Raw genomic sequence first — 19,920 nt, forward strand, 5'->3', positions numbered from 1 at the left:
TCCACTCTGCCTGTAAAAAAAGAAAAAAGAAAGAAAGAAAGAAAATAAACTTCTCCCCGGGTCACATTTGTTCTCCCAGTGACATCAGATGAGAATGTCGGCAAGGTGTCTGGCAGTTGTCAAGGGAGAACCTTCTGGAAAACAGAGGTGCTGGCCACCGCTCAGGGTGGGTCTGCGGTGACAGGGACACCAGGAAGCAGGTGTGGCCAGGAGGAGCCACTGCTGGCCTCCTGACCGTTCCTCACTGAGTGCCACTTCTCGTGGCTTGGTACAAATTCGTGACAACCCACACTGAGTCTTGTGGTCCAGGATTTTCCTCAAAAACGTGCACCTGCCACACGCAACGATCCTGTCCCCTGAGCTCATCCGCACGCCTGTGTCGTGAGTGGTGGCGTGGCATCTCTAGCCCGAGCCACAGCCCTCGTGGCTCTCAGCTCCCGCTCCTGTGCTGATCCAAACTGCCGGCCCCACCTCCTCCCTGGGCGAAGCAGCACACACGGCACGCGGCGGCAACATCGCTGCCTGTTGCCCACCGCTGAGAGGCTGTTGGAGAGGACCCGTGGTTTCCAGAGGGAAAGTGCTGATGGAGCCAAAGCGGACAGTCACGGGGCTCCCTGGCGGTCATGGGCAGGCCAGGGCGCTCAGAGCCCTGCCCCCTGCGGCCACATGCAGCCTGCTGGCTACTGGGACAGCCCTCAGATCTGCCTGTGCCTTACCAACAAGCACCTCTCCCTGCAGTCCCTGGCGGCACACGGGAAGCCCTGGTGGCCGCCCCGTCTCCTCGCACTTCACCTCAGCGACTCCGAGGGACGCCCCTCCTGCCACTCAAGTCACGCCTGGTGCTCTCTGGCCAAGAAGCTGCACTGATGGCAAGTGACAGCCTCGGAGCCACACTAGAGAAGCTGGACATGACCACCTAGGGGAAAATTCTATCTTTATTATGATTATTATTATTATCTGAGAGGCAGAGTTAGAGGAGAGAGGGAGAGATCTTCCAGCCACTTGGGGTTCACCCCCCAAATGGCAGCAACAAACAGGGCTGGGCCAGGCCAAAGCCAGGAGCCTGGGGCCAGGAGCTTCCTCTGGGTCTCCCATGTGGGTGCAGGGGCCCAAGGACTTGGACCATCTTCTACTGCTTTCCCAGGTGCATTAGCAGGGAGCTGGATCTGAAGTGGAGCAGCCGGGACTTGAACTGGCACCCTTATGGGATGCTGGCACTGCAGACTACAGCTTTAACCCAGTGAGCCACAGTGCCGACCTGAAAAATTCTGTCTTAATCCACGCATTAACACGTGGAAGACTTGAAGGTGCACAAGGAACAGTGGCTCTTTGTGGAAAGGCGATGAGGCAGCAGGAGGGAACCCGTCACGCAGAGAGAGACAGACGGGGACTGGAGACAGCTGAGCACGCTCATGGCCAAGTGCATGGCTACACAGCAGCGAGGCCCTGGCCGGGCAAGAGAGGACAGGACACTGCAGCTTAACGGCCTGTCGTGTGAAGCCCTGGGCCAGCTGGGACTTTCACAGACTCTGGGAGTAAGAAAAGGGGCAGAAGGGATCATTATCACCTGAAAGACAGACGTCGGCAGAGTGCGGGTGAGACAGAGGTCAGAGCCAAGGAGGACGTGTGTGGCAGCCTGCACGTGCAAGCCTGCATCTCAAAAATCACTCTCCATTGAAGGAGGGACTGCTACATTTAGGGACCGTACTGGCGCACTGAAACACCTCACTGCATTTGCAATTCACCTGCCTCGCCCACCTGTCCGCCCAGCGCCCTGCGGAGCTCCTGGGTCACTCAGGAAAAGCCAGGGGCCTCTGGGAGAACAAGATGAGTGTTTGCATGACACACATCCGATCAAGGACTCACGTTGTAAGCAAACAAAGAACCTGAAAACTCAGCAATCGCAAAACAACCCCGTTTGAAAAGTGGGCAAGAGATCTAAACAGACCACCTTTCAAAGAAGACACACAGAGGTGTGTGCTTCTAAAAAGCTGCTCCACCCCACACGTCACTGGGCAGCCATGGCCACCAGTACCCAGCGATCGGGGCAGCCAGCACCCAGAACCCCGACGCCACCATGTGGGTGAGGAGTGGAGCGGCAGCAAGTCCCGTCCACGGCCCGAGGGAACGCGCACGGGCAGAGCTGGGAGACGGTGTCATTTCCCTTCCCAGCCAAACGCAGTCTTCCTGCGCCCGCCAGCAGTGTTGCTTCTGGTATCTACCCGAACCTCAGTCCACACCAGAGATGTTATGGCGGCTTCTTTCGGAGATGTCGACGACACACGGAAGCAGCCAAGCTGTGCTCCCATCGCTGAACGCCTGAACAAACTGCGCCGCGTCACACAGTAGGGTCTTCAATGGGCAACTGGAGAAAGTACAGCCTGTGTGACTGCAGCTGCAGACCCTGGACAGCTCCGTGACTGCGGCCACTGAGGACAGAGGAGACGGCTGGCGAGGACAGGGGAGACGGCTGGCGGGGCAGAGGGCCTGAGCGGGTGCAGAGCCCCTGGACGACGCTATGAGTGTGTCAGAACCCAAAGCACCCCAGTGTGACCCGTGGGCGTGAGCTAATAATTGCTCTGGTGTGAATGCCCCCTCCCAAAGCCGCGTTGAAATTTAAGTGTCACTGTGACACCCCTGCCCCTTGCTGGGATTTGGGGAATGAGCCAGCAAGTGGGAGCAAGCCTGCTCTCTCTCACACTTTTAAAAAGTGTTTTTAAAGGATACAGGAGGGGGCTAGCACTGTGGCAATTGGGTAAAGCCACCATCTGCAGTGCCAGCATCCCATATGGGTGCCGGTTCGAGCCCCGGCTGCTACACTTCCGATCCAGCTCTCTGCTGTGGCCTGGGAAAGCAGTAGAGGATGGCCCAGGTCCTTGGGCCCCTGCACCCACTTGGGAGACCTGGAGGAAGCTCCTGGCTCCTGGCTTCGCATCAGCGCAGCTCTGGCTGTTGCTGCCAATTGGGGAGTGAACCAGCGGATGGAAGACCTCTGTCTCTCTCTCTCTCTGTCTCTCTCTCTGTGTGTGTGTGCCTCTTCTCTCTCTGTGTAACTCTGCCTTTCAAATAAATAAATCTGTTTGGGGGGGGGCTACAGGAAACTTGGGAGGATGAAGGGAAAGCATACGGAAACCCCTTTTCTGCTCAGTTTTTCCAGGGACCCAAAACCGCTCTAAAAACCATCTGATACTGACAATGAAAAGCCGAAGTCCTGACACTCAGGACGCGGCCCTGCGGTCTGCTCCCTTGTCCCCTCCGAGGCCACCTCAGCTGACTGCTCTCTTGTCCACCCTGATCCCACTGTCCTGGGACCCTCCCCCTCCACCCAGACTCCATCCGGAGGCCCCCTTTGTCCCACCTGGCCTTGCTCCTGCCTCAGGACATTTGCACGGGCCATTCCCACCCCCTTCTCTGCTCAGGTGTCACTCCGTACTAACCCTCACCCTGACTGCAATCCTGCCCTGGCTGCAGGCACGGCCCACACCCCTCCCCGCGCCACTCACTCCACAAGCAGAGTGCGTATCTGCCGGCCAGCTGGTCTACCTCAACACAGGGATGGGTGGGGACAGCACGTGCATCATGTGTTCTGTGAATTAATGAAGTGAAGATTTTAAAGTCCCACGAATCGCATGACACAGCTAAAGACTGAAGGTGGGTGCCACTGATGGGAGTCAAAGTGCCCCTGCCTGCCCCCACCCCGTGACACTTTCAAATAAACAAATATTTGAAAAAACACACAAAATAATTTCTAAAGGGAGGGGTGCTGGTGCTGTGGCACAGTGGGTTTAGCTGCTGCCTGCAACACTGGCATCCGATGTGGGCACCAGCTTGAGTCCAGGCTGCTCCACTTCCTGTCCCGCTCCCTGCTCACGTGCCTGGGAAGGCCGTGGAAGACGGCCCAAGTCCTCAAGCCTCTGGAGTCCCAGGTTCCTGGCTTCAACCCGGCGCAGCCCTGGCCTGAACTGCGCCAGCGCCTGGAAGAGCTTTCTCTGTCTCTCCCTCTCTTTGTAACCCTGGCTTTCAAATAAATAAACCTTTCCAAAAAAAATAAAAAAAATAAAAAAAAAGCTGTGCCGTCAAATGACACTTGACAGCATGCCTGTGCTCCGGAAACGCGTCTTCAGCCGTTCCACTGTGCGAACCTCGGACTGAGACTGTGCAAGCGACGTGGCCGCAACACGGCTGAGTGTCAGACTCGCGGGAAAACCATCGCGTGTGCAGCAGGCCACCGTGCGTCTGAGATGAGGATCCGTTACTGACGACAGGAACCACCGGCAAACAGCTTGAGAACAGAATCAGCCGGCAAAATGCCGCTCAGCTCTGCCTCGGAACCACAGTCCCTCCCTGAGATGCGGCCCCGGCCAGGGCCACCGCCCGCCTGCTGCCCTGCCCTCTCCTGGAACTGCCGCGCCCGGCGGCCAGGCGTTTCCTGTGCACACGCACCAGGGCCCGGGGTCAGTGAACACTGCCGAGAGGGGCTCTGGTTACGCCTCTGATCCCCCAGTTGCTACGGAGCAGATCCTGGCCCCACTGAGCTCGCTCACCAGCTGGCCGGCTCCCATCACCTGCACTCCAGACGGCCACGCGCAGGACCTGCCTGTGTGTGCAGCTGCCCCGCGTTCCTGTCCTCAGCTCCACGGGGGCCAGCATGAGCTGCCGATGACCTCACGTATGTTCTGTCCCTTCGGGGATGAGAGGGAGACACCGGCACAGGGAGAGACAGAGAGGGAACGGAGTGCTTGCGTCGCCGCCGCCAACTGCACCTGTCACCCAGGCAGCCCTCTCACCCTGCGCCCACCCCCCCACTGCTGCTCACCCTGAGTGAACTGCACAGGTGGACGTGGCCCCCCTCTCACCCCCACTGCACCCTGAGACACCCGCAGGGCGATGCACATGGCCCTCTCTCACCCCCACCGTACCCTGAGCCATCCGCGGGGCGATGCACGTGGCCCCTCTCTCACCCCCACTGTGCCCTGAGCCATCCATGGGGCGATGTACGTGGCCCCTCTCTCACCCCCACGTGCCCTGAGCCATCCACGGGGCGATGCACATGGCCCCTCTCTCACCCCCACCGTGCCCTGAGACACCCAAGGGGCGATGCACGTGGCCCCCTCTCTCACCCCCACTGTACCCTGAGCCACCCGCGGGGCGATGCACGTGGCCCCTCTCTCACCCCCACTGTGCCCTGAGACACCCAAGGGGCGATGCACGTGGCCCCTCTCTCACCCCCACCGTGCCCTGAGCCATCCGCGGGGCAATGCACGTGGCCCCTTCTCTCACCCCTACTATGTCCTGAGCCATCTGCGGGGCGATGCACGTGGCCCCCTCTCTCACCCCCACTGTACCCTGGGCCATCCGTGGGGCGATGCACGTGGCCCCCTCTCTCACCCCCACTGTACCCTGGGCCATCCGTGGGGCGATGCACGTGGCCCCTCTCTCACCCCCACTGTACCCTGGGCCATCCGTGGGGCGATGCACGTGGCCCCCTCTCTCACCCCCACCGTACCCTGGGCCATCCGTGGGGCGATGCACGTGGCCCCCTCTCTCACCCCCACTGTACCCTGGGCCATCCGTGGGGCGATGCACGTGGCCCCCTCTCTCACCCCCACTGTACCCTGAGCCAACCGCGGGGCAATGCACGTGGCCCCCTCTCTCACCCCCACCGTACCCTGAGCCATCTGCAGGGCGATGCACGTGGCCCCTCTCTCACCCCCACCGTACCCTGAGCCATCCGCAGGGCGATGCACGTGGCCCCTCTCTCACCCCCACCGTACCCTGGGCCATCCGCGGGGCGATGCACATGGCCCCCTCTCTCACCCCCACCGTACCCTGAGCCATCTGGCAGGTGTCAGAGGACATAAGGACTCCAAGCACCGCGTCCCGGAGGGGCAGTGTGGGGATAGGCGACGGCCCCGAGCAGGGCGAGTGGCAGGTGGCCGGTGTGTCCCGACACTGGCACCCAGGCCCTCCCTGGGGCTGCTCCCAGGACTCGGAGTCACGCAGCCGGCCTGGTCCGTGCTACCGTCCCAGGCGGTGCTGTGAAGAGAGCGTCCCGGAACGGCGCCTGCTTGGTCTCCGGGAGTCTCCTGAGACACTCTCGGCCCGCAGGGAAGGACCCGAAGCTGCCTCCTCACGTGCCCCGAGAGCAGTGAATCGGTTCCTCACCTCTGCGCGGGCCTCCTGCTCTTGGACTTGTAGTAGAGATGACGTTTCTCTTCCGCTTCACTAACGAAGCACAGAAACAAACCGGGATCCTATTTGAGAAAAACTCGGACTCCCCTTCCAACCCAAGCAGGATTTTAAAAAATATTTCTATTTATTTATTTTCCCTATTTATTGATTTGTAAGGCAGAAAGATAGAGAGAGAGGGAGAGACGAGAGAGAGAGAGAGAGAGAGAGAGAGATCGTCTATCCGCTGGTTCACTCCTCAAATGGCCAGGCTGAAGCCAGCAGCCAGAATTCCATCCAGCTCTCCCACAGGGTGACAGGGACCCGAGCCCTTGGGCCATCAGCGCTGCCTCCCTCGGCACACAGCAGGGGGCTGGACTGGAAGAAGAGCCGCCCGGGTCGGCACCAGCACCTCAACACCTGCTCCGCATGTGGGAGTTCTTTGTGCCCGTCTACCCCCACGCTGAACGGCACCGGAAACCCTGGGAAGCAGCCTGGGCAGTCTGCCCTACACTTGAAGGGAAGCTGGCCAGCGTGTGGGCACAGGCCAGGGGAGCCACTGCCCGCACGGCCAAGGCGAGGCCCCGGCTGAACACAGCTCAGAGCGTGGGCAAGGCCCCGGCGACGTCCTGCTCAGAAGTCAGCTCTGCGTGCTGACCGGGACTCCGGTGGGGGTCCCAGGGACCAGCAGAGTCAGCCGCACCCGAGACTGTCGGAAATTCTCCACCCCTGGGGCAGTGGGCGGGGCCCCGCTTGGGATGCCCACATCCCATAACAGAGTGCCTGGGTTCGGGTCCTGCCTCCACGTCTAACCCAGCTTCCTGAGCGCCCTGGGAGGCGGCAGGGGACGGCTCAAGTCCTGGGGTTCCTGTTACCCACCTGGGAGACCTGGGCTGAGGTTCGGGGCTCCTGGCTTCAGCCTGGCTCAGCCCTGGCTGCTGTAGACATTTGGGGAGTGAGCCAGTGGATACATGATTTCTCTCAATTCTTTTTTTTTAAATATTTATTTATTTATTTGAGAGGTAGAGCTATAGACAGTGAGAGGGAAAGACAGAGAGAAAGGTCTTCCGTCCGTTGGTTCACTCTCCAAATGGCCACAAGTGTGCCAATCTGAAACCAGGAGCCAGGAGCCTCCTCCGGGTCTCCCATGCCGGTCCAGGGGCCCAAGGACCCGGGCCATCCTCTACTGCCCTCCCAGGCCACAGCAGAGAGCTGGATGGGAAGAGGAGCAGCTGGGACTAGAACCGGCACGCATGTGGGATGCCGGCGCCGCAGGTGGAGGATTAACCCACTGCACCGGCCCCATCTCTTAATCCTCCCCTCCCCTCCCCTCCCCTCCCCTCCTCTCCTCTCCTCTCCTCTCCTCTCCTCTTCTCTTCTCTTCTCTTCTCTTCTCTTCTCTTCTCTTCTCTTCTCTTCTCTTTCTCTCTCTCTCTCTCTCTCTCTCTCTCTCTCTCTCTCTCTCTCTCTCTAACAAATAAATTAGAAAGGAGGGAAGGGAGGAAAGGAAAGGAAGGAAAAATTAATTCCCAAAGCAGCCTAGCCCTACTAAATGGGAAACTCTGGGGTACACTCCACAGCCTGTGTTTTCCCAAGGCCTCCTGCTGATTCTGATACACACTCAAACCCAAGGACCACACAGCCAGCTAAACCAAACCCTTAAAAGACAAACAGCCATCGTGACTTGGAAACAACCTGAAACGCAGGCATGACAGGCCCTGACGTCAGTCACCTCGCCAGCACCCATGCACGTGCAGACAGCCGAGCCGCGAGTCTTAATGCCCCAAATTGCCATCAGTAACACCCAGCAACACTGCTGCATCGACCACAGTCACTGAGAAGGAAGCCCCCAGATCCCGCCCGTATCACTCCCTTCACTCCCGACCTGTGACACACGCCGAGCCCTTCCCAGGAGATGCAAACCTGGGAGAGACGCCGCGAGCGCTCCTCACCTTGACCCTGACCTTTGTGGGGTGAGACCCCGGCACCCTGAAATGCCTTCACGACACCCAAGCTGGACTTGTGTCCACTGCGAGAGACGCAGCGGGGGCGTGATTCTGGGCAGCACCCCCGTCCTTACCTCGAAAGCCCCTCGGATGAACGAAAGGGGAGGAGACACACAGAGACGAGAACCTGGCAAGTTCTCCGGTGGCCACTGCTGAGGCTGAGCCCTGGGGATCGGTCCGTCACGCTGAGCTCACAGCCTTCACGAATGAGCGGCCCACCAGACCCATGCCACCTGCCCCGGTGGCCCTTGGCACACTCTGTTTCACCATTCCCCCGCCCGTGCCAGACCTGGCTCCCGTCCGCCCCTAGCCTCGCAAGGCCCCTCTGTCCACAGTGCAGGACACCCCTCGCCTGGTCTCAGCTGCTCACCCACAACGGCTGAGGCCTCCATAACCCCTCACCAGCCCAGCCGCCAAGGGCCAGTCGGGTTCCTCTGCCGGGGCTGGAATAACAGCCGATTCCCGCAGTCTCTCTCGTCGTGTTCTCCCCATGAGAGAGTAGGCCAGTCTGGTTAAGTCTCCAGAGCTGCCACAACTCAGGGAAGACGGTGGGCAGCCTGCCAGGAGCTAACGGAGGGGTGTGTGTTGTGGCGCAGTGGTTAGACCACTCCTTGGGATGCCAGCCTCCCATGTCGCAGTCCCACCTTCCCACCGATGCACACCTGGGTGGCAGCAGGCGATGGCTCCAGCCCTTGGCCCCTGCCACCCACCTGGGCCGTCTGGATTGAGCTCCAGGACCTGGCTTCAGCCTGGTCCAGCCGTGGCCGCTGTGTGCTGTCGGAGAGTGAACCAGCGGACGGGAGAACTTTCTCTATCATTCTCTCCGTGTCATTCTGCCTTTCAATTAAATATGAATAAACTTTTTTAATGTAGGGACACCATTTACCTTTGCTTATCAAAACCCTATATGTGTCTTCCGTTAGGTTCGAACGCATGGTCAGCCAGTAAAGGAAGCGAAGCCCCACTACGTGCAGCAACATCAGCACGCGCAGGTGGAGACTGTCCCGGGATACGCGTCACGTAGCAGCGTGGTACAACTGCTCGTATGCACGGGCTCTGATGTAAGCACACCCTCAGGAAACCACCGCGGGGACCAGGTGACGGCCACACCCTCTGCCCCGAAGGTCCCCTTGTGCCACGTCCTATGCCCTCACCCACCGCACCGCCGTGTCCCCAAGCAGGCAATGCCACTTGGGTTCCGGCGCATTTTCTAGAATTGCACATAAACAGGATCATACAGTATTCACTTCTTCTGGCTCCTTGTGCTCACTGTAAGTTTTTTTTAAGGTTTTATTTATTTATTTTGAAAGGTAGATTTACAGAGAGAGGGAGAAACAGAGAGAGAGGTTTTCCATCTCTGATTCACTCCCCACGTGGCTGCAACGGCCAGAGCTGAGCCGATCCGAAGCCAGGAGCCAGGAGCTTCTTCCAGGTCTCCCAAGTGAGTGCAGGGGCCCAAGGGCTTGGGCCATCTTCCACTGCTTTCCCAGGCCACAGCAGAGAGCTGGATTGGAAGTGGAGCAGCTGGGATTCGAACCGGCACCCATACAGGATGCTGGCACCACAGGTGGAGGATTAACCTAGGGCACCACTGTGGGGAGCAACTCGGACTATACTGTTACTGGAATTAAGACTTATTCTATGCATCTGCTCTCCCACTGTGGGGAGCAACTCGGACTATATTGTTACTGGAATTAAGACTTATTCTATGCATCTGCTCTCCCACAATATGGCGCTGGGAGAGAAGAAAGAGGCTTCTACACAGCTGCCTCCAGTTCAACCAAGGAACTGTAGGACCTGCTCCTGGTTGGAGGAGAGCAGCGTGCTCGGCGTGTGGGTAGCAGAGTTGGGATTGGTGGAGGAGGACTATAAAGGAGGAGAGAGACGGCATGCACCAGGAACATCTATGGGGAACATCTATGGGGAACATCTAGCTGAAGGAACACCCGTGCAGCCCCCGAGAAAGCCGGCCAGCGGTGTGCCGCTCCCCTGCGGAAGTGGGGAATGTGGCCAGGGGGAACTGCCCTTCCACGGAGGTGGAAGGGATAGTAGCCAACCCGGGAAGAACCAGCAGCAAACCCGGGGAGGGCCGAGCAGACGAAAGAACAGCGCAGGGTTCAGTGTTGCTCCTCCACGAAGAGGGGGAGCGACATAATGGTGCCGTGACTCGGATATGAAGCCTAGGCAGGGTTTAGTGTCGTTCCTCCATGAAGAGGGGGAGCGACATATTGGTGCCGTGACTCGGATAGAAAACCTAGGACGGATTAGGAAACCTAGCTCGGATAGGAAACCTGACTCGGATAGGAAACCTAGCTCGGATAGGAAACCTAGGAGGGAAGAAACGGGAAGAAGCAGGAAAATACCGGAGAGAGAGACTAGCAAAGAGCCTAGGTGCCAGAAGAAGCTATTGAAAGCCTAGGCATAGACTCGGATATGGACTGTGGGAAAGAAGTTAGGATTGAAAGCGAAAGTGAAAGCTTTCATAGACTCGGATGCGGACTATGGCGGGGAAGCTAGGAGATTGAAAGCGAAAGTGAAACCTGGAGGAGGCTTGGACTCGGATACGGACTGTGGGGAGAAGCCAGGAGAAATGAGAGGAATATTGTTGGAAGAAAACTTAAGGAAACATACCGGGTAGAGAAAAATGTTAGGGAGGATGAAGCCGCGAGTGCAGGCCGAGGCGGAGATATAAGCCACCTTGGAATTCTTCAAGTCACCCCGGGGAGCAAGAGGCGAAGATCTGGAACCAGAGGCAGAGACGTGGGCCGCCAGGTTGAAATTCGCCAGGTTAGTCCGGGGAACTTGGACTGAATGCCGGTGGTGGCGGAAACATTCGCGGAAGCCACTGCGTGCAGAGAGAGCACGGGGCGTGAATAGATGGGGAACGCGGGGCGAGGCGCCGGGAAGCCGCCGGCGGGGCGAGGTGCCGGGAAGCTGCTGCGGGGCGAGGTGCTGAGAAGCAGCCTCGGGGCGAGCGCCGCCGGGAAACCGCGGGGATAAGAGAAGCCGCGGGAAGTTTAGAAGTAAAATGAGAGAAATAGGAATGCTGGAAGATAGAAGTAAAATGGGAGAAATAGGAATGCCCGGAGATAGAGAAATAGAGAAATAGAAAGGCCTCCCTACAACACTGCACTGTGAGAGCTTGGATTCGGTCTGCCTAATCAAGTGAGGCGATGAGCACCTGCGGGCAGCTAGCAGCTTATGCGCCGCAGGTCACTGAAGACAGGCACGAATTAACATCAGTAAGGCTTCCCCACAATACAACAATTAGGAGGCTTGGATTCGGTCTGCCTGATTAAGGCGGTAAGCACCAGCAAGCAGCTCGACCAGAGTATGAGCTGCAGGTCACCGAAGATAGGCACGAACCAACACTAATAAGTCTCCCCCACAATTCGGCAATGAGAAGGCTTGGATTCGGTTTGCCTGATTGTTAGGGCTTGTAAGCCCCTGCAGGCAGAGCAGAGCATGCGCTGCAGGGCACCGAACACAGGCACGCATCAGCGCCTAAAAACCTCCTCACAACATGGCGAAGAGAGGACCCGGATTCGGTTTGCCTGATTGATAGGACTTGTAAGAACCTGTGGCAACTCTAGCAAGCAGAGCAGAGTGTGTGCCGCGGGACACCGAAGACAGGCGCGTATCAACGCCAAAAAATAAAAAGAAAGGGGGATCTGTGGGGAGCAACCCGGACTATACTGTTACTGGAATTAAGACTTATTCTATGCATCTGCTCTCCCACAATATGGCGCTGGGAGAGAAGAAAGAGGCTTCTACACAGCTGCCTCCAGTTCAACCAAGGAACTGTAGGACCTGCTCCTGGTTGGAGGAGAGCAGCGTGCTCGGCGTGTGGGTAGCAGAGTTGGGATTGGTGGAGGAGGACTATAAAGGAGGAGAGAGACGGCATGCACCAGGAACATCTATGGGGAACATCTATGGGGAACATCTAGCTGAAGGAACACCCGTGCAGCCCCCGAGAAAGCCGGCCAGCGGTGTGCCGCTCCCCTGCGGAAGTGGGGAATGTGGCCAGGGGGAACTGCCCTTCCACGGAGGTGGAAGGGATAGTAGCCAACCCGGGAAGAACCAGCAGCAAACCCGGGGAGGGCCGAGCAGACGAAAGAACAGCGCAGGGTTCAGTGTTGCTCCTCCACGAAGAGGGGGAGCGACATAATGGTGCCGTGACTCGGATATGAAGCCTAGGCAGGGTTTAGTGTCGTTCCTCCATGAAGAGGGGGAGCGACATATTGGTGCCGTGACTCGGATAGAAAACCTAGGACGGATTAGGAAACCTAGCTCGGATAGGAAACCTGACTCGGATAGGAAACCTAGCTCGGATAGGAAACCTAGGAGGGAAGAAACGGGAAGAAGCAGGAAAATACCGGAGAGAGAGACTAGCAAAGAGCCTAGGTGCCAGAAGAAGCTATTGAAAGCCTAGGCATAGACTCGGATATGGACTGTGGGAAAGAAGTTAGGATTGAAAGCGAAAGTGAAAGCTTTCATAGACTCGGATGCGGACTATGGCGGGGAAGCTAGGAGATTGAAAGCGAAAGTGAAACCTGGAGGAGGCTTGGACTCGGATACGGACTGTGGGGAGAAGCCAGGAGAAATGAGAGGAATATTGTTGGAAGAAAACTTAAGGAAACATACCGGGTAGAGAAAAATGTTAGGGAGGATGAAGCCGCGAGTGCAGGCCGAGGCGGAGATATAAGCCACCTTGGAATTCTTCAAGTCACCCCGGGGAGCAAGAGGCGAAGATCTGGAACCAGAGGCAGAGACGTGGGCCGCCAGGTTGAAATTCGCCAGGTTAGTCCGGGGAACTTGGACTGAATGCCGGTGGTGGCGGAAACATTCGCGGAAGCCACTGCGTGCAGAGAGAGCACGGGGCGTGAATAGATGGGGAACGCGGGGCGAGGCGCCGGGAAGCCGCCGGCGGGGCGAGGTGCCGGGAAGCTGCTGCGGGGCGAGGTGCTGAGAAGCAGCCTCGGGGCGAGCGCCGCCGGGAAACCGCGGGGATAAGAGAAGCCGCGGGAAGTTTAGAAGTAAAATGAGAGAAATAGGAATGCTGGAAGATAGAAGTAAAATGGGAGAAATAGGAATGCCCGGAGATAGAGAAATAGAGAAATAGAAAGGCCTCCCTACAACACTGCACTGTGAGAGCTTGGATTCGGTCTGCCTAATCAAGTGAGGCGATGAGCACCTGCGGGCAGCTAGCAGCTTATGCGCCGCAGGTCACTGAAGACAGGCACGAATTAACATCAGTAAGGCTTCCCCACAATACAACAATTAGGAGGCTTGGATTCGGTCTGCCTGATTAAGGCGGTAAGCACCAGCAAGCAGCTCGACCAGAGTATGAGCTGCAGGTCACCGAAGATAGGCACGAACCAACACTAATAAGTCTCCCCCACAATTCGGCAATGAGAAGGCTTGGATTCGGTTTGCCTGATTGTTAGGGCTTGTAAGCCCCTGCAGGCAGAGCAGAGCATGCGCTGCAGGGCACCGAACACAGGCACGCATCAGCGCCTAAAAACCTCCTCACAACATGGCGAAGAGAGGACCCGGATTCGGTTTGCCTGATTGATAGGACTTGTAAGAACCTGTGGCAACTCTAGCAAGCAGAGCAGAGTGTGTGCCGCGGGACACCGAAGACAGGCGCGTATCAACGCCAAAAAATAAAAAGAAAGGGGGATCTGTGGGGAGCAACCCGGACTATACTGTTACTGGAATTAAGACTTATTCTATGCATCTGCTCTCCCACAATATGGCGCTGGGAGAGAAGAAAGAGGCTTCTACACAGCTGCCTCCAGTTCAACCAAGGAACTGTAGGACCTGCTCCTGGTTGGAGGAGAACAGCGTACTCGGCGTGTGGGCAGCCGAGTTGGGATTGGCGGAGGAGGACTATAAAGGAGGAGAGAGACGGCATGCACCAGGAACATCTAAGGGGAACATCTAGCTGAAGGAACACCTGTGCAGCCCCCGAGAAGAGCTGGCCGGCGGTGTGCCGCTCCCCTGCGGAAGTGGGGAATGTGGCAGGGGGAACTGCCCTTCCACGGAGGTGGAAGGGATAGTAGCCAACCCGGGAAGAACCAGCAGCAAACCCGGGGAGGGCCGAGCAGACGAAAGAACAGCGCAGGGTTCAGTGTTGCTCCTCCACGAAGAGGGGGAGCGACACACCACAGCGCCGGCCCCGCTGACTGTAATTTTGAAATTCATCCTCTCCACTGATGGCAGGCAGCCCTCACGTGACCACAGTCCCAGATCCCTGGATGCAAAGCACCTGTCTTGTCTACAGTGTGTGGCTGTGACAAGTAAAGCTGCCGCCAGCACCGCGTGCAGGGCTTGCTCTGATGCATCATTTCCGGTTTCTGGGGCGCACACCTCGAAGTGAAATGGGTGAAACGGGCGGTAGGTGTCTTTCTTATTTTAAGAAACTGGCAAATGGCTCTCGGAAGCCGCTGGACAATTCTGCTTCCTTCACGTACTCGCCAACGTTGGAAATGATCATCACATCTCTCCATTGTACCTCACTGTGGTCTTTTAAAAATATATGTATTTATTTATTTGAAAGTCAGAGTTACACAGAGAGAAGGGGAGGCAGAGAGAGAGAGAGAGAGAGAGAGAGAGAGAGAGAGAAATGTCTTCCATCTGCTGGTTCACTCCCCAATTGGCTGCAACAGCCAGAGCTGCACCAATCTGAAGCCAGGAGCCTGGAGCTTCTTCCAGGTCTCCCATGCAGGTGCAGGGCCCAAGGGCTTGGTCCACCTTCCACTGCTTTCCCAGGCCATGGCAGAGAGCTGGATCGGAAGTGGAGCAGCCAGGTCTCAAACCGGCGCCCATAGAGGATGTCAGCACTGTAGGAGGAGGGTTTGCTGGCGCCGCGGCTCACTAGGCTAATCCTCCACCTTGCAGCGCCGGCACACTGGGTTCTAGTCCCGGTCGGGGTGCCGGATTCTGTCCCGGTTGCCCCTCTTCCAGGCCAGCTCTCTGCTGTGGCCCGGGAAGGCAGTGGAGGATGGCCCAAGTACTTGGGCCCTGCACCCCATGGGAGACCAGGAGAAGCACCTGGCTCCTGCCATCGGATCAGCGCGGTGCGCCGGCTGCAGCGCGCTGGCCGCGGCGGCCATTGGAGGGTGAACCAACGGCAAAGGAAGACCTGTCTCTCTCTCTCTCTCTCACTGTCCACTCTGCCTGTCCAAAAATAAAAAAAAAAGGAGGAGGCTTTACCCACTACGCCACAGCACCGGTCCCCTCACTGTGGTCTTGATCTACACTTCCCTGCCGACTGGTAAGGCCGGGCTTCTCATCACTCATTTATCTGACACTGTCTATGTTCTCCGACTCCGCCCACTGTTTAAACCATTTGCCCCCTTTTCTAGATTGGATTGAGTCCTTATCATCACGTTTTGAGAGCTTTTTTACATTCTGGACCCCAGAGCTTGACCGCACGTGCAGTTTGCAAGTCTCCTTTCAGCCGATGGCCTGCTCCCTCCTCCGGACAGCGTCTTTCCAAAAACAGAGCTTTCCCTCTGATTAAGCCCAGCGTCAGCTCTTTCAGGGGTCAGTGTTTGTCATCCTACCTAAGAAGTCTGGTTCACAGTCACAAATGTTTCCTCCCACAAAATTCACAGTTTTCCATTTGGATCTGAGGTTCGTTCTGAATTGATTTCTGTGTGCCGTACCAGGTGTCGGCTGAAATGCAGGCCGGGCGTCGACCCGGCCCCGTTTGCTGATCACGACACCTGCGGGTGACCTGCCCCTGCGCCCGCCCGTGTGGACGGGCAGCTGTCTGCGCGCGTGGGGCTATTTCTGGACTGTCCTGCCCTCTTGATCTATTTCTGTCTCCACCTCGGGCTGCCGCAGTTACTGGAGCTGCAGAAGAGGCCTGGAAACCAAGTCCTCCAACTCTCTCCCCCTTTCACACTTGTGTCGGCTATTCTGGGTCCTCGGCTTTTCATGTAAATTTAGAAACATCTGTCAATTTCTACCTCCCCCTGCCAAAAATACATTCTTGGATTTTGATTGTGATTCTGCTGAATCCAAGGATCAATGTGGCAAGAACTAACATCTTAACCACGGCAAGACTTCTGACCCAGAACGCTTTGTGTCTCCATGTGTTAACAGGTAACATTAACATTCCTCCGTGTCGCTGGTTCTCTGGTGTAGAGTGCACAGGCCTTTCTCATCTTTCATTAGGTTTATCCATAAGCATTTCACTCTTCTTTCTTTTTTGTTATTTTAAATGTTATTTTTAATTTAATCTGCTGACCATTTGGTGCCAAGTATGAGGAAATGCAACTGATTTTTGTGGATCAATCTTTTCTCCTGCAAGCCTGGTAAACTCACTTATTGGTTCCCGTTGCTGCTTTGTAGACCGCGACCTGTTTTCTCCCGCAGGCCGCAATAAGCAGTCTTGCTTCTTCCTTTCTAATCCAGACACCTGCAGCTTCTTTCTCCTCTGCCTGGACCAACTCAGATTCCAGCTCAAGGCCGAACAGAACAGGCAGCGCCGGCTCCCCTGGTGTCCCTGGTGTGCTCCTGACCTTGGGGGAGGCCCGTGGCCTCTCGCCCCCACCCCAAGCTCCCCTGGTGTGCTCCTGACCTTGGGGGAGGCCCGGCCTCTCACCCCCCCCCCGGCTCCCCTGGTGTGCTCCTGACCTTGGGGGAGACACATGGCCTCTCGCCCCCCCTCCCAGCTCCCCTGGTGTGCTCCTGACCTTGGGGGAGGCCCGTGGCCTCTCGCCACCCCCCACCCAGCTCCCCTGGTGTGCTCCTGACCTTGGGGGAGGCCCGGCCTCTCGCCCCCACCCCCGGCTCCCCTGGTGTACTCCTGACCTTGGGGGAGGCCCAGCCTCTCACCCCCCCCAGGCTCCCCTGGTGTGCTCCTGACCTTGGGGGAGGCACATGGCCTCTCGCCCCCCCTCCCGGCTCCCCTGGTGTGCTCCTGACCTTGGGGGAGGCCCGTGGCCTCTCACCACCCCCCCCAGCTCCCCTGGTGTGCTCCTGACCTTGGGGGAGGCCCGGCCTCTCACCCTGGGCTGGATGAGGCCGGTGGGTTTTCAGGGGCCCCCTGGCTTTCTCCCTCCAGCCTGGGGTGAGTTTCTGTCCATACTGTGCTGTGCATTCTCCTGTGCGTCAACATTCTGCGTCACGTCTGCTGGTTTTCAGATGTCAAACCACCCTTAGTTTCCTGGCTACCTTTTCACACAGGGCTCATTCTGACTTGCCACGGTGTGTGTTTGTTCTAAGATGCATTTATTTACTTATTTGAGAGGTAGAGTTAGAGAGAGAGAGAGAGACACGTCTTCCATCTGCTGGTTCACTCCCCACATGGACACAGCGGCTGGAGCTGTGCTGATCCAAAGCCAGGAGCCAGGGGCTTCTTCCTGGTCTCCCACACGGGTGCCGGGGCCCAAGGACTTGGGCCATCTTCTACTGCTTTCCCAGGCCACAGCAGAGAGCTGGATGGGAAGAGGAGCAGCTGAGACTTGAACTGGCATCCATATGGGATACCGGTGCTGCAGGCAGAGGCTTAGCCCTCCACGCCACAGCGCCGGCCCCTGCCATGTTTTCAGGGCTACAGCTATGTCCATGAGGGTCATTCTCCTGTGCCACAGCCTCACTTGTGTGATGACTGTGTTGGGTTTTGTTTTCAGGATAGCGCTGACCTCAGAGGTGGAGCTGGGATGCACTGACGTCATTTTCACTGTTCTAGAAGACTCTGTAGAATGTCGGTGTCCATGCTGGCTACGGGTTTCTTCCTGGGGTTGCTGGGGAGTCAGCACCTCCCAGGAAGTTGTCCCTTTCACCCGAGTCGGAGGGCACATCGGGGGAGGGGTGTCTGTCACATCCTCCCGTCCTCCGACAGGGCACAGCGGCAGTGCCGCCTCCCCGAGGCCTCTCTCCCCCTCCCCCCTGACAGGCCACCGTCAGTTTTACTGGTTTGGGTTTTGTCGGTTTTCCCAAACCATCTTGTTCCCTACGTCTCTGGTTTCCATTCTGTCTTTGGTGGTCTCTCTCTCCTGCTACTTACGTTGAGCCTGAGTGGGTCAGTTTTCTCGTTTCTCGCGGCGGACGCTGCACTACAGACAAGTCAGTGTTTGCGGTTGAGTCCCGTCTGCCCCCACAGGTCACCAACAGCCGCTCTGCAGAGCCACGGCCGGCCCGCAGACGGGCAGCTCCTCGGCCGCGCCCCCAGGGAACGCACTGCTCAGAGAGGCCGGGAGTGAACGTGTGCGCCCCTTTAATCACTGCTTCAGGTACAGTGGATAACAGAGCAGCACGTGTGCTCAGCGTGAAGCGCCCAACAGCTTAGCTGGCGCTGCCGGCTCCTTCAGCATTTTCCTGTGGAATTTTTATTAAGAGTAGTCATACACATTGCTGGGGTGCAGTGGAGGATGGCCCAGGTGCTTGGGCCCTGCACCCCATGGGAGACCAGGAGAAGTACCTGGCTCCTGCCATTGGATCAGCGCAGTGCACCAGCTGCAGCGCGCCGGCTGCGGCAGCCATTGGAGGGTGGACCAACGGCAAAGGAAGACCTTTCTCTCTGTCTCTCTCTCTCACTGTCCACTCTGCCTGTCAAAAAATAAAAAAAAATTTAAAAAAGAGTAATCATACACATTGCTGGAGTGCAGTGTGATGGTTCCGTACATGCACACAAGGCGCACAGATCAGATCAGACCACTGACGCCTCCCTCGCCGGGCCTTATGTTACCGGTGGGGGCCCCAGTGCCTCGCTGACCGCCCGTGGAGTTCTCGAAGGCGTCCCTTCTCTCCACTGTTTTGCCACCTGCTGGCCAAGCTCCATCCACCCTTGTCCCCATCACCACCCTGCCAGCTTCCAATCATCGCTCCCACCTCTGAGCAAGAACGCATATACGTCTCCCTGCGCCTGCTGACCACACTTAGCCTGATGTCTGCAGTTCCAACCACGTTGCTGCAAATGGCACATTTCACCCTTTGTACGGCTTGGTCACACGCATCCACTGCACAGGGAGGTCCCCGTCTCCATCATCTGCACATGGAGCCCCCCCGTCTCCATCATCTGCACATGGAGCCCCCCCGTCTCCATCATCTGCATGTGGAACCCCCTCCCCCATCCCCATCATCTGCATGTGGAGCCCCCCCTGTCTCCAGCATCTGCATGTGGAGCCCCCCCTGTCTCCAGCATCTGCGAGTGGAGCCCCCCCGTCTCCATCATCTGCGAGTGGATCCCCCCCCGACTCCATCATCTGCACGTGGAGCCCCTCCCCCATCTCCATCATCTGCGCATGGAGCCCCCCCCGTCTCCATCATCTGCACGTGGAACCCCCTCCCCCATCCCCATCATCTGCATGCGGAGCCCCCCCCATCTCCAGCATCTGCATGCGGAGCCCCTCCCCCGTCTCCATCATCTGCACGTGGAGCCCCCCGTCTCCATCATCTGCGAGTGGAGCCCCCCCGTCTCCATCATCTGCGAGTGGAGCCCCTCCCCCATCTCCATCATCTGCGCATGGAGCCCCCCCCCCGTCTCCATCATCTGCGAGTGGAGCCCCCCCCCCGTCTCCATCATCTGCACGTGGAACCCCCTCCCTGTCTCCATCATCTGTGCGTGGAGCCCCCCGCCACTCCGGCTCCATCATCTGTGGGCTGACTTCTAGGCTGACTCCATTTCTCGGCTATGTGAGCGGTGCAAGAACCTCTTTGCTCTAATGATCGCGTGTCCCTGCACGCACACCCAGCAGCGGGACCGCTGCGTCCAGCGGTGGCTCTATTT

The 19,920-nt window shown here is 57.9% G+C and overlaps 1 protein-coding gene and 1 long non-coding RNA gene across 7 annotated transcripts in view; both read right to left on the reverse strand.

Annotated features, from left to right (window-relative positions):
• The window catches only part of ARHGEF7 (Rho guanine nucleotide exchange factor 7), a 171,224-nt gene that overhangs the window by 139,927 nt on the left and 11,377 nt on the right, over window positions 1-19,920 (reverse strand). The gene's annotated exons all lie outside the window — the stretch shown is intronic.
• Window positions 17,402-19,162, reverse strand: LOC149124493 (uncharacterized). Its single transcript, XR_016212668.1, has 2 exons — window positions 18,199-19,162; window positions 17,402-17,626 (listed from the first exon to the last, which is right to left on the reverse strand). It is a non-coding gene; the product is annotated as an uncharacterized LOC149124493 (long non-coding RNA).

The sequence above is a fragment of the Oryctolagus cuniculus genome, chromosome 9, assembly GCF_051225735.1.
Source record: "Oryctolagus cuniculus isolate XC-2025 breed Fujian yellow rabbit chromosome 9, ASM5122573v1, whole genome shotgun sequence".
NCBI lineage: Eukaryota > Metazoa > Chordata > Mammalia > Lagomorpha > Leporidae > Oryctolagus > Oryctolagus cuniculus.